General features: G+C 47.4%; 1 protein-coding gene across 1 annotated transcript in view; it reads left to right on the forward strand.

Moving 5' to 3' along the window:
* The first annotated feature begins 758 nt into the window (after positions 1–758).
* Il21r (interleukin 21 receptor) overlaps positions 759–14,095 on the forward strand; it is a 28,445-nt gene continuing 15,108 nt past the window's right edge. Inside the window, exon 1 of the mRNA XM_021168366.2 lies at positions 759–1,151. The gene's annotated coding sequence lies outside the window, so the exon portion shown is untranslated. The remainder of the gene's footprint in view (positions 1,152–14,095) is intronic.

Here is a 14,095-nt window from a genome sequence, read left to right on the forward strand (position 1 = left end):
AAGGAAGGAAGGAAGGAAGGAAGGAAGGAAAGAAAGAAAGAAAGAAAGAAAGAAAGAAAGAAAGAAAGAAAGAAAGAAAGAAAGAAAGAAAGAAAAGAAAGTTTATTTTCTCTATTTGTTTCTTGGATTTCTATCTGTGTGTGGCTGCCTTGCCCTCCTGGCTGGACAAGGCTCTCAGGAGGTGCAGCAGGGTTCTCTCCTCCAGGGTAGCAGGGCATGTCCTCCTTCTCACAATACTGAGGCTGGGGAATGGATGGTCATGAGCAGTGCTTAAGGCAGAAAGTCTGAGTGTCTGGGTCATTCTGAATCAGGACCCTGGGGCAGGCAAGGGACAGACAAAATGGACCAGTTAGCCACCTGCAAAAGAGCAGTCATGAGGTAGGCGTCCACCTTCAGTCTGTCCTGTCTGTGCTGAGGGGTTCGGTGTAAATACCAAGGGCTTCAGGTGGGATGTGCTACTGTCACATCTCTGTCTCGGTTTCTACATCTTCAAGAAGTGGCAAGTCCCACTTCACTGCCTGCCTCATGGGACACTGTGAGGCCTTTGGGATGACGTCATCCGTCTGCAAGATGTCAGACCCCAAATATCGTGTTAAGGGTGACCTTTGAGGAGTCGTGGGTGCCTACTTGCAGGCATCTTAGTTTTTCTTGCCCCTTCTGGAGGATCTGGCTGGGTTGGGCGGGGCACTGTTTACCACATCCCCTTCCCCACCCCTTGCCTGGCCTCAGATAGACACCGAAGCCTCCGCTGGTGGCTCTGTGTTTCAGTCGAGCACAGCTGTCTGCCCACTTCTCCTGTGGTGTGCCTCACGGTCACTTGCTTGTCTGACCGCAAGTCTGCCCATCCCTGGGGCAGCCAACTGGCCTCAGCCCGTGCCCCAGGCATGCCCTGTCTCTGTCTGGCTGCCCCAGCCCTACTGTCCCCCTCTGTGTAGGCTCTGCCCAGATGCCCGGCTGGTCCTCAGCCTCAGGACTATCTCAGCAGTGACTCCCCCGATTCTGGACTTGCACCTGACTGAACTCCTGCCCACCTCAAACCTACACCTCCCGCCACCACCACTCCGAGTCCCGCTGTGACTCCCACGCCCAGGAGACCACCCAATTGCCCCAGCCTAAAGAATGGCTTTCTGAGGAAGATCCTGAAGGAGTAGGTAAGTAGACTCTAGTTCTTATTCTCCCTGAGCCTGGGGGCCTTTTTTTCTGTCTTTTGCATAACACTGTGGTGGGACACAGGCAAGGAACACTACGCAGTTAGTGTGAGCAGAGTCAGGGCTGGAGTTCCTTGTTCAACTGACTAAAAATGACTGGGAATGCCCTCGCTGAATGTTGGAGGGTTATGGAGGCAGGAGCATGGCTAGCATGATCCCTTGCCTATGCAAAACTGCCTGCAAGAAGTGGTGAGGAGAAACAAAGAGAGACTCGGGATGGTAGACAGTCTGCCAGGCAGTGATAGGCAGAGGCCAGGGGCATTGGGAAGCTTCCAGGGGGCCGTTTTGTTGGGAGGAAATCAGGTACTACTGGCCAGTATAGTTTATTACTTTAACTCCATCTATCCTTCCAGGCAGGTGGGGTGCCTCCTTCACAGAGAAGGAAATCTGACTCCACAGGGGAAGAGTGGCGTACCTTACGGGTCTTGTCATGATATGGCAAGGTGGGCAGTCCAGCCAGGTGTCACCACCCAAATCCAGGGCCTGGGTCAGATGATAAGAGGTAACACCTCTTCCATGAGAAGAGAGGGGGGCCTGGAGGTTGTTGGAAGTCTAGTCTGGAGAACAGAAAAGGAGAAGGCGGCACATGGGTTAATAGCATAGGAAATAATGTCTGTGCTTAGGACTTGTCAAGAGGACCAGAGCAGGTCACAGACCCATTAGAGGGTCACAAGTAGCTCCTAAGAGAATGTCTGTGCTCTCTGAGGCACATGGTAGCCTTTCCGAGTCTAGCAGCGAACCAGGGCGAGCCTCTCTGCTTCTTTGAGCCTCCTGGGTCCTCACTTTCTCCATCTGTAAAATGGGGATCGAGGTGGCTCTATCTTTGTGAGGCTGGTTATGAGAACTCCGGGACATCAGAATATCAAGACTGACCTCAGGGGCTCCTACGTCCAGGTACCCTGACCCATGGAGGAGAAGGGCTAACCACTGAGAGCCACCGAGAATACAGGGAAGGCTAGAACAGCCCTACCTGTCGTGAATTGTGAACACTTGGGGACCTCCCAGAACCCTCAGAGTCCAGGTGAGGCCAATGGCCCCATGCAGCTCGGTGCATAGATGTCAATACTGGGTGGACCCTGTTGGGGACAAACCTGTCTTTTGGTTAAGAGTGATGAAGAGAGTCAGAACAGAAATTGGAACCCAGTCTGTATGGCAGGATGCCGTCCCATGGGAAAACTCACAGCCTTGGAACATTGTCTAAGGACATTTCTCAGAGAGCACTTAGCCACGTGATCCCCACAGTGGGCTGTTTTCTGCAGTAGCCCTGCCCTAGGGCCCGGTGTCCACTCCTCAGTGGACCTCATAGAGAGAACGATAGAATCCCTGACTGGCAGGGGAGACAGAAAGGAGAGCATGTGGAAGATGGAAGAGAGACAGGCAGGCTACCTGCTGGGGAAGTGATTTCCTCACTTCTAGGGCCAAGCAACATCAGATAGGCATAAGAAGATGGGGTGTGCTTTCTCCCAAAGCCAGGAGTGGGCATTGTCTCTGGTCCCCACAGGCTTTTGAGCAGTGTCCTCAACAGGGGGAGGGTTGCAGGGACTCACACATGGCTAGGTAGGGCTAGCAGCTGGTTTTCTTTTTTTTTTATTCTGGGTGTTGGGCTTGCTGCTGCTGACAGTTTGAGAGGGAGCTCTCTCCATGCAACCCAATCTGGTTCAAGTCTGTGCTTCTCCTGCCTCAGCCTCCTGAGGACTGGGATTACAGGCGTGTGCCACTGTCCCGCGATGGCTCTGATGGCGGCGCTGCATCCCTTGCAGATGAGGGAGGATACAGAGATTCAGAGAGAAAAGGTGGTTTTCAGGGGCCACCCAGAAAGCCACTTAGAGGGGAAGAGAAGGAGGCCCTGAGAGAGGTGGTCTCACCCTGGCAGCCTTTGCTTCAAAAACTGGTCTATAGCCCCAGAAACATGAAGGGGGGGAGGGAGGAGCTGGGAGAGGCCCCACCCACAGCCTGAAGTTTGCAGGTGTCACCTCCCCTCCCCCACCAGCCTAGCCCGCGGGACCAAGGGACTTTTCTTGACAACTCAAACATGAGCGCTGAGTAAACCTGGAACTTCTGAACCAACCTGAGAATATTCCCTGGCTGGGGCCCCTTAAGGACATCTGTACCAAGATCTCGGCCTGCTGTCCCTAGGGTCCCCAGGGAGGATCAAAGCACTAGAACTGTCCCCAGGAGGAGGGGCAAGTGCAGGCATGTGGCCTGGCTGCCCCTCAAACCTCAACCTTCTTCATTGAGTGAGCAGCCACCAATGTGGTCCTGGGCCTCTCTGGGTCTCTGTTTCTTGATCTGCTAAGTAGGTCTGGTGTGATAACCAAGACTGGAGTCTCCCATTTTCTCCAGTGCTGATTAAAGGTTCATGCTTCAGATTAGGCCAGGGTGGGCTGCTGAGAACAGGGTGGGGGGTGGAGGTGGTGTTGGGTTTGTGCTGCCTTGGCCCCAACTTTCTGCTGTAGCTTCAAGCAGCCATTCTTCAAAACAGCCCTTGTTTGAGAGCCCCAGAGAGAGGCTGCACACCTGGGCAAGAATGTGAGCATGCTAGAGTTTGCACAAGTGGGATGGGGCTGCTGTTCCTGTGGAGGTGTTCAGGAGAGAGAAGGTTCTGGCCCATGGAGACTGCATAGACACAGATACTGGGACAGAACTTTCTTCATGTCTAGCTGTCATCCCACTAAACCATGAGTCTAATGTCCTCAGCTGTAACCCAAATCACCACAAGGCACCAGGAAGCACACAGCTGCAGTGTGCCTGCACCTACCACCCTGCTCTTTGCACACAGCAGCTGAGCAGATGGGTAGAGTTGAGCAGAAAGACACCCTTGACCGGCAAGAGTTAGAACATTGACCTTCTGTCCCAGGCCTGCTAGTCTCATTTATCCACTTAGACACTGCTCAGCTGAGAACCTGCAGTGTGCTATCTCTGAACATGCCCTCTCATGTCATTAATCTGAGGACAGCCCTCTCTAGCAGTCCTCTCTAGTCCTTGGAGCAGGGATTGCTGCCAAGAGTGTGGGGAGGGTGCCCCCTGGGGATAGTGACAAAGCTGATGGGAAACCTGAGTCTCCAGGGACTGCTCAGTGGCTGTTCCCTCATTCATTGGTCCCCTCATTAGCAATGCATTCTGCACCCATTGCAGCCACCGGGATGCTACGGTGAACAAAGCTGGTGATTTATCAACCTAATGGGACCTAATACGCCCAATGATGGGTGAGAAAGACAAGACAGAGACCACAGAGTGGACCCACTTCAGATGAAATGGACAGTCTCTTTGGAGGGTGGCACTGAAGTTGAACTCTGGGGAGAGTTTTGGCAGAACAACTGCGCGTGTTAAGGTCCTGAGATCGGGAACATTGGAGCACTGATGATCTTAACCTATAGTATCTGAATTTAAGAAACAAGAACCAAAGAGAGCCAGACTTAACTCTGAAGTGCACAGGATGCATGGATGCACCACCAAAGAAAGGGGTCCTTGTCATTTAGTCATTTGTGCACTCTGTGTCTGCACCCTGCTGTATGGGAGGCAGTACTTAGCCACAGGGGGCTCAGCAGGAACGGAGCCCCTGTGGTTCCTTCGGGGCTGTTGTTTAGAAGGTGAATGGAAACATCCGGAGCTATGTATGGGCTGTGGTGGAGGGACAGACCCCGAAGGAAGATGTGACTCACCCTCCTTGGAGAGATCAAAGACAGCCTTGACACTTGAACTTCAGTTTGAAGACCCAGTAGGAGGCTGACAGTCAGCTAAGGAGCGCAGAAAGTTCCCATGGCTGAAAGACCAGGTGTGAGGGATGGAAGTCAGGTGAAGGCAAACTGATCTACAAAGCCACTGTGAATGTCTGGTGTGTCTGGAGCCAGAGCAAGCAGGGAAGGAGCAAAGGGGGATGGGCACTAGGCTTTTCTCGGCAAGTCTAGGTGGGACTGTTGGAATGATGTGGAGGGAGAGGGCTGGAGGATAAAGCCAGAGGTCAAGGCCCATGAAGAGCATCAGCAGGTGGGACAGTTCACGCCTGGGGGCCCTAGAAGCCCTCCCTTCTGGTTCCCCCTTGGGAAGTCCCTGAGCAGATACACTTCTCCTTCTGGTGACCTGCTGGCTCTTGTGTGAGGCTCTTATGGGGAGTCCCTTTGTGCCTGCCTCATTTCTTGTCTGTCCCGTTAGGAGAGGGACATTTTACTTTCAAAAGCTCCGCAGTCTTTCACTTTCAACCCTGTGGCTCCCACCTGGCCTATACTGAGGTGACCATAGCCTGGATGGATCAAGTAGATTCCACTCCATGATCATTAGTGGGGGCAAGGTGGGAAAGCCAAGAATGCATGGTCGCCCGAGGAGATAGGTAGAATGTATCCTGTAAATACACTTGGATAGGTCTGGTTAGATCCACAAAGGGACATTGCTCCTTGTCATAGAACCTTGAGGTAGAGGTGCTGGGACCCATGTGGCACGTTTTCAAAGAAGCCACATCAGCTCATGCCTCTACTCTGTGTAGAGAAACCCTAACAAGGACTTCTCTGCATTCAGAATTGTCTTTTCTGTCTTGTGTATCAACTGTGTTGAACAGTGTGCTATGCACGTGTGGAGACCAGAGTTTACTCACTGCTGAGTGTCTTCCTCCATTACTCTCCATCTTGTTTGTGAGACAGGGTCTCTCACTGAACCGGGAGCTCACAATGGGGCCTGGGCTGGCAGCCGCTCTATGCCTCCCAACACAGGGTTGCAATGCACAGTACCATTGCTGGCTCCTAGATGGATGCTGGGGACCTGAACTCGGGTCCTTGCACTTGTTTAGCAAGCACTGTACTCCATGAGCCATTTCATCTCTCCTCTTGATGGACAAAATTTCTTAATGAAATCCACTATATCCCTTTTTTCCCCTTTAGTCCCTGAGTTAGAAGTATGTCCAGGAAGTGTGGCTGGCGACAAGGTCAGGAGAACATCATCTCACTTTTCTTCGGGATCATTTATTATTTTACTTTCTTTATAGTATGTCCTAAATTGATTTTTATTTTCTGGCAGGACTGGGTGATTGAAGGTAGGGGCTTCGCGCACGCCAGGCAAGTTCTCTACTCTTGAACTATGGCCCCGGGCCCAGGAATTGACTTTTTTTTTTTTTNTTTTTTTTTTTTGTTTTTCGAGACAGGGTTTTTCTGTATAGCCCTGGCTGTCCTGGAACTCACTTTGTAGACCAGGCTGGCCTCGAACTCAGAAATCCGCCTGCCTCTGCCTCCCGAGTGCTGGGATTAAAGGCGTGCGCCACCATGCCCGGCTAGGAATTGACTTTGATGCTCTGTGTGAAGTAGGGATCAAGGGTTACGTTTTTGGTATGATTATGCCACCTTTGTTTTTTTTGTTTTTTTTTTGTTGTTGTTTTTTTAATTTGTTCCTTTGTTTGAGACAGAACCTCTCTATGTAACCCTCACTGTCCTGGAGTTTGCCACATAGACCAGACTAGCCTTGAACTCACAGAGATTCTCCTGCCTCTGCCTCCCTGGTACTGGTATTAAAAGCAGTGCCACCACACCTGCCTTTGCTACTGTTTTGAAATGGTAGTCTTATTATGTAGCTCAGGCTAACCTAGAAATTCCTATTCTCCTGCCTCAGTTTCCCCAAGTATAGGTCTTATAGGTAGCATAAAGCCCCATGGCAGCTCTGCCATCATTTTAAATGCCAGGCCTCCCCCACCCCCAAATGCAAGGGCGATTTTGTTGACAGACCAGCAATAATACCCTAGCTACTTTGTAGCATCTCTTTCTTTCCCATCCAACAGTTTGGTTTCCTTGTAGCAATTCTTTATGTTTATCACTTCTTTAAATGATGCCACAAATACTGAAATAATCCCAGGAAAGCGGCTGGAGACTGTGTATACTGAGACTTCCGTGGAACCTCCCATCCATGAACATGGTCTATCTGGCCACTTATTTTTTATTTCTCTTAGTCATCTTTGTGATTCTGACATCCTTTGAGCCATTCTTGGGTGACTGTCCTTTTGTTGCTAATATAAGTTACTCCATTTTGAAATTTTTATTACATTTTTATTTACTTATTTGAAGCTGTATGTGTAACATATGGTGTATGTGAAGGACAGAGGCAACTTTAAACAGTTGATTCTCTTCTACCTTGTGAGTCTGTCTTAGGGGCTCTAGCTGAGATGAAACAAGAGCAACTTGTAGGGGAGAGAATTTATTTATTTATGTATTTTTAAAGATTCATTTATTTTATGTATATTAATACACTGTCGTTCTCTTCAGACACCAGAAGAGGGCATCAGGCCACATTATAGATGGTTGTGAACCACCATATGGTTGCTGGGAATTGAACTCAAGAATTCTGGAAGAGCAGCCGGTGCTCTTAACTGCTGAGCCATCTCTCCAGCCCAGGGAAAGGATTTATTTTACCTTATAGCTTGTAGTTTATCATCCAGGGAAGTTAGAGGAACTCAAGGCAGGACCCTGGAGGCAGGAACTGATGTAGAGGCCATGGAGGAGTTCGGCCTTACTGGCTTTGATCCAACTGGTAGCTGCTGCTGTCCTTGGTAGGCATCCTATGGTCCTGGCATCTCGAAAATGTTGGGGTCTCCACTCTAACTGGTCTGCACTTTCACCAATAGTGTCTTCTGAGCTTTCTTCAGGGATTTTGATCCTGCCACAAGGCTCCATACCTCAGCTTCTCTTCATGACCCCCACATGCCTTCAGATCCAATATCACCAGGAGAACTCTTACACATTACCAACTTCAGCTGCCAGCCTGAGGTTTCAGACTTAGGCACCTCTGGAACACGGCGTCTGTGTACAGACTCTGGGGAAACATTTCCTACAAGATTTCACTTCAATGACGCTGGTATCTTCTTTTCTTTCTGTTTGGTTTTTGTTCGCTTATTTTGAGATATGGTCTCTCTGGGTAGTCTTGGCTGTCCTGGAACTCACTCAGCAGACCAGGTTGCCCTTGAACTCTGCCTGCCTCTGCCTCCCAAGCACTGAGATTAAAGGTGTGCACCACCACTGCCTGCCTGCTATATCTTCTTAATCACAGGCAACCCCAGCTGACCAGAACCATAGATTCTTCATTGAAAATATTGAACTGCTTCAGCTGAGTCTTTCAGGGACTCTCAGACTTCCTTTTGAGCTCCACAAGGCAAGCCTCCACTATCTTCCAAGTTCCCATAACTCATTAAGCTCTGGCCAATCAATGGCTTTTCCAGCCCAGCGTTTGAGAGTTTTTCCACAATCCTCCCTCCGTGCCATAAATAAATAAATAAATAAATAAATAAATAAATAACTTCGAGGTCAAGTCTGTCACAGCAATAACCTATAACCAGGTACCAATTTCTGTCTTAGGATTTCTATTGCTGGGACAAGACACCATTATCAGGAGCAACTTGGGGAGGAAGGGGTTTGTTCAGCTTATATGTCTTAGGTCATGCTCCCAAAATGAGGGAAGCCAGAGTAGGAACCCAGGAAGAAGCCATTAAGGAATGCTGCTTACTGGCTTGATCCTCCTGGCTTGCTCAGTTTGCTTTCTCATACCACCTAGGACTACCTGTCCAGGGGTGCCTCCCTCACTGTGCCTGGGCCCACCCACATTACCCACCAGTCAAGAAAATGCCACCCTGTAGACTTGCCTACAGGCAATCTGGATAGAGGCATCTTCTTAATTGAGGTCATTGAGACACTAGTTAGATAAAACCAGCTAGTGTCAAGTCAACAAAAATATCAACTAAAAACTCCAAACTAGTCAGCCCAGGCTCTAAGGGATCAAACTCAGGTGGTCCGGCTTGGCAGCAAACACCTTACCTGTTGAGTCATCCCACTGGCCTAAATGGCAGTTTCATATTCCCCTTGGTATATGGGAATAGGCTTTTGTACATTTTATCATTATGACCACACTTCACAAGCTGAAGCTCCAGATGTGAGAAGAAATAGCTGACTATAAAAAGTAGTTCATCACTTCACCACATCCAGCCGGGCTGCTCTCTTCCCTCGCTCCTCCCCCTCCTTCCATCTGTCTTTTCTTTTTCTCCTTTAAATGGTAAATAAAGTCACATAATGACCACAGGCTGACCTGAGGGCCAGGACTGCAGGTTGACGCTCACAGGTGTTTTCTCTCTCTCTCTCCCCTTTTTTCTTTGTTTTTAATTGTTGTCTGGGTCAATAACCTTCCAGATTGGCCTGAAATACATGGCATCCTCCTGCCTCTGCCTCCTGAAAGCTGGGACACAGGTGAGAGTCTACATAGCTTGCCTTTGCTTTTACGATGGTTTTAATTTCTTGTAAAAAAAAAAAAAAGTTGTGGAGTTCACTCAACTAAGTTCACATAGCACAACTAAGCAGAGTTCCAGGCTTGGGGTTCAGTGTGTGTGTGTGTCTGTGTGTGTGTGTGTGTGTCTGTGACTGTGTGTCTCTGTGTGTATGTATATCTCTGTGTGTGTATGTATGTGTATATATATGTGTCTCTGTGTGTGTATGTATATCTGTGTGTCTGTATATGTGTATATCTTTGTGTTTGTCTCTCTGTGTGTGTCTGTGCGTGTTGTGCATGCATTCGTGAAGGCCAGAGGTCACCCTAGGCTTCCTCTTCAATCACTCTCCACCGTACATTTTAAGAATTGAACATGGAACTCCCTGGTTTGGCTAGACTGGTTGGCTGGCGGGCTCCTCCTGCCTCAGCCTCCCCAGCGCTGGGAGCATGCATTGATTGCCTCATGCAGCTTCTCTGTGGGGGTGGGGTTTCAATGCAAGTCCCCATGCTTGGGCAGCAGGCACCTTACTGAATGAGCTGTCTGCCACCCCTCTGCGGTCACCATCTTAGGTCAGCACAGTGCTGCTCCAGACAGACACGGCAAGCAGCAGAGTTCTAGCCCTCCTCCATGCTGCTGGAGCGAAGTTCCAGATCGTTCAAACAGTAACGCCTTATTTCTCCTTTGCAGTCAGCTCCCTGTTTCTGAGATGGAGTGGAGCCAGGCAGCAGTTGCCTTCCTGTGACTGTTTTATTTCACGTCTTAGCATGATGACTTCAAGTTTCACTCAGATTGCAACATATGACAGGAATTCCTCCTTTCTAAAAAAGCTGAATAGCCTTCTATTTGTGCTTAGAGCACATTTTGTCGGTGAATGGACTAATTGCTTACACATGTTGTTTATTGTAAATTTCAGGGCAGTAAACAGGAGTGTGAAAACACATCACTGAATTGTCGCTTTAACCTACTTTGAATATTCTAGTTTTAGACAGTGGCCATTGTGTCTGGTGTAAGGTAACTCTTTCTTGGGGCTTCGATTTTAATGTCCCGATAAACAGTGATACTGAGATGCGTCTTTGTGCTTGCTGGCCATTGTAAGCTCATTTGGAGAAAGGGCACTAGTCCGTTTTAACATGGGGCCATTAGGGATGCAGTTACTGAGTTACAGTGTATTTTTTATATGCTGGGTCCTACGTGCTTGTCTGCCATCTAGTTGGGGGTGGGGGTGGGCATTCCTCTATAGATGATTGAAGTTTGTCTGGTCTTGTTTTGGTTGCCTGTGCTCTCTCCCTGGGACATCTATAGTTTTAGGCCTCTAGCCATCTCAAGTTCATTCCTGAGTGTGGTTAAGATAGAAGACCAGCCCAATCCTGACACATGACGCTGAGCCCCTCCCCAGGGTCATTTCTTTGATTATCTTCTTTATTTGTCCCAAGCTGGCTTCAAACATGCTCAGTAGCCTAGGATGACCTGCAACTCCTGATGCTCTCGAGTCCACCTCCAAAATGCTGGGATTACATTCATGTACATTGCTTCTTGAAGTCCAGTCCTTCCGCCATAGTGGTCCTGGTGACCTCGCAGATTATTTGATCATCTCCTGCGGGCTTGTTTGAGGGATCTTTATTCTTTACCATTGTGCTCCATGTTTGTATTTATCCCAGAACCAATTACAATCGTGACTTAGGTTTTCTCAAAGACTTCTTTACTTTTATTTTATGTGTATGGGTGTTTGCCTGCATGCATTTCAGTGCATGAGAGTGGAGTGTCTGTGGAATCCAGAAGAGGACATAGGATCCCATGTGACTAGAGTCACAGAGGGTTGTGAGACCCCATGAGGGTCCTGTGAAGAACAGCCAGTGTTCTTAACCTCTGAGCTCTCTCTCTAGCCCATTGATCACAGTAATTTAAAACCCAGAAAGAGAGCTAGAGAGCGTTTCTTCCTCCTTTCTGGATTGCCGGCTTTTCAGGATCCTTTTCAAGATCCTTCAAGATCCTGTTTGAATTCTAGGATGACATTTGCTATTTCTACACAAAACACTATTGGTGTTTTGGAAAAAAATTACTTAACTTTATAGTTAGTTACTCTGTTGCCTTTCATCCCACAAAAGGATATCTTTTGATTTAGTGTCTTTCTCAATTTCTTTCAGTGTGTTACATTTCTCCAAGTAAAGTGTTTTATTGTTTTGATGCTATTATAAATGGAAGTGTCTTATTTGTTTTTATTTTAAGTTTTTTTTTGTTTTGTTTTGTTTTTTTTTTTTTTTTTTTTCAAGACAGGGTTTCTCTGTGTAACCCTGATGTCCTGGAACTCACTCTGTAGACCAGGCTGGCCTCGAACTCAGAAATCTGCCTGCCTCTGCCTCCCAAGTGCTGGGATTAAAGGCGTACGCCACCACGCCTGGCTTATTTTAAGGTTTTTATTATCTTTAATTATGTACAGGCCTGTGTCTGCATGTGGATAGGTGCACACACGTGCAGGAGTCTAATAAATCCAGAGGCTTTGGGTCCCTGGGTCCCTGGAGCTGCAGGTGGTTGTGAGCCCTCTGCTGTGGGTGCTGAGAATGTAGGCAGCAAATGCTCTTCGCCACTGAGCCATCTCTCCAGCCCCTTAACTTTCCACTTGATTATTGTTTGTGGATATAAAATACAACCAATATTTATATCTTAATATTGTATTCTTCAATCTTATGGGATTCTTGTCTTCAATTTAACTTTTTTTCAGTGTGGAATCTTTAGGAGTTTCTTTACATATTATCTGCAAACAGAGATAACTTTACTTCTTTCTTTTTATGTTCCCCTTATTTCTCCTCATGCCTAACTGTCCCGGCTAAGGCTTCCAGCTAAACAGAAGTGGCAAGCGTGAGTCCTTGCCTTGTTTCCGATCTCAGAGTAAGCTTGTTTGCTTTAGTGTGAGCTTTCATGTGTGCGTTTGCCATGTTGTGATGGGCTCTATTTCTGGCATGTCTTGGACCTTTCTAGGGCTTGGTCTTTATATCATCGCAGTTTTAGTTTCATCAACTCAGTTTTCTAATCTTCATGAGGCTTTTGTTGCTACCGAGCTGTGTTGAATAGAACTGTTATCATAGTAGAACTTCTTGGATTTTTCCCCCTATCTTCAGGGTGAAAACTTGTTCAATATTCGAGTTGGGCATGTTGGCACACCTCTGTAATCTCAGCACTCAAGAGGCTGAGGCAGGGGGATCGGGAGCTTAAGGCCATTTTAGGAATGTTGCAAGATTCTAACTCAAGAAAAAATACCCTGAGTAATTTGGCCATTAAGGACACTGCTTGCTGTGCAGACTGTTTGTGTGTGCGCCCTTATCAGGGTAAAAGACATTCCTCTGTCCCTGCAATAGAGGGATTTTATTTTTTTTGATGGGCTCTCAAAACCATGAATGGATCTCTCAATCCATTAAATATATTTTCTGAACCTATTAAGTAGTCAGATAAAATTGTCCTTTCTTTTGTAAATGGCATGAAATAGATGGCCAAAGCTATCTTCTGTATTGACATAAATGGCGTGAAGACAGTGTTAACCACTTTTGTATCATTATGTCTGAACGGGAGCTTTCTGTTAGGACCTTTGCACTTCACTTGTGTAAAAGATGGACTCTTTTCATGTCGATGGTTGACATCATGGTTGGTTTACCTTCCAGCCTAATTTATTTACAGTTAATGGAAGTGCTCCTGTGCTTGGGATTAAGCCTGTGGAAGCAAGTGCCTCGGTGTTCTTTGTCGTTTTGATTTTTGTTTTCACGTACTCTTGTTGCCTTTCCCCTTTTTATATGCTCCACTCTTGAACATGGCTGCTACTCTCAGAGGCTGGTGGGGAAAGCCTGCAGTCCCAGCTGCACAGGACTCTGGCCATCCTATAGAACATTCCATTCTATAGGAACAAACAATACCTCCCATCTTTTAAAAAAGAAAAAGAAAACTACTGCTCTGTGTTTTCTATTATCTTGTGTGTTGTTCCTTTGTATAATGTTGTGCTTCTCCGAGAGCCCTTAAAGGATATTTTGTTAGATATAAAATTATACATTTAAATTAAAATGTTTCAGCCTTTGAAGCTTTTATTCTATTGCTTCCTGTCTTCTTTATTTCTGTGTAAGTCGGATGTCAGTCATATTATGCCCTCTTTGAAGGAAAATGATTCTTCCTCTGTAGTACTTTCAATGTCCCTTTGTCATCATCATTATCATTAGTTTTTTGATAAAGTTTTTTTTTTTCTGTGTAGCCCTGACTGTCCTGGAACTCACTCTGTAGACCAGGCTGTCCTAGAACTAAGAGATCTGCCTGCCTCTGCCCGCTGAGTGCTGGGATTAAAGGTGTGTGGTACCTTTAATCTTTGTCTTTAATTTTAAATATAGTTGTTCTAGAGATCTGGCAGGAAAATTTATCGGGGGGAAGGCTGGTGCAGAGACATCAGTCCATTATGATGGGGAGGGTCCCAAAGAACAGAGTAGTTCTGCCATGGTGGCCAGGAAGCAGAGAAAAGGGACGGACAGAGGATGCAGGAAAGGGACAGGGCGAGGGACTTCCTGAGACATAACTCCCTTAACGCCACCTCCTACTTTGTGCTGTTGCCCCGTGCTCACCTTGTTGGTCACAGGCTCTGTACGTAGCTCCCTATTACATTAACAGCACTCCAGGCGCTGTGAATGAA

The sequence above is a fragment of the Mus caroli genome, chromosome 7, assembly GCF_900094665.2.
Source record: "Mus caroli chromosome 7, CAROLI_EIJ_v1.1, whole genome shotgun sequence".
NCBI lineage: Eukaryota > Metazoa > Chordata > Mammalia > Rodentia > Muridae > Mus > Mus caroli.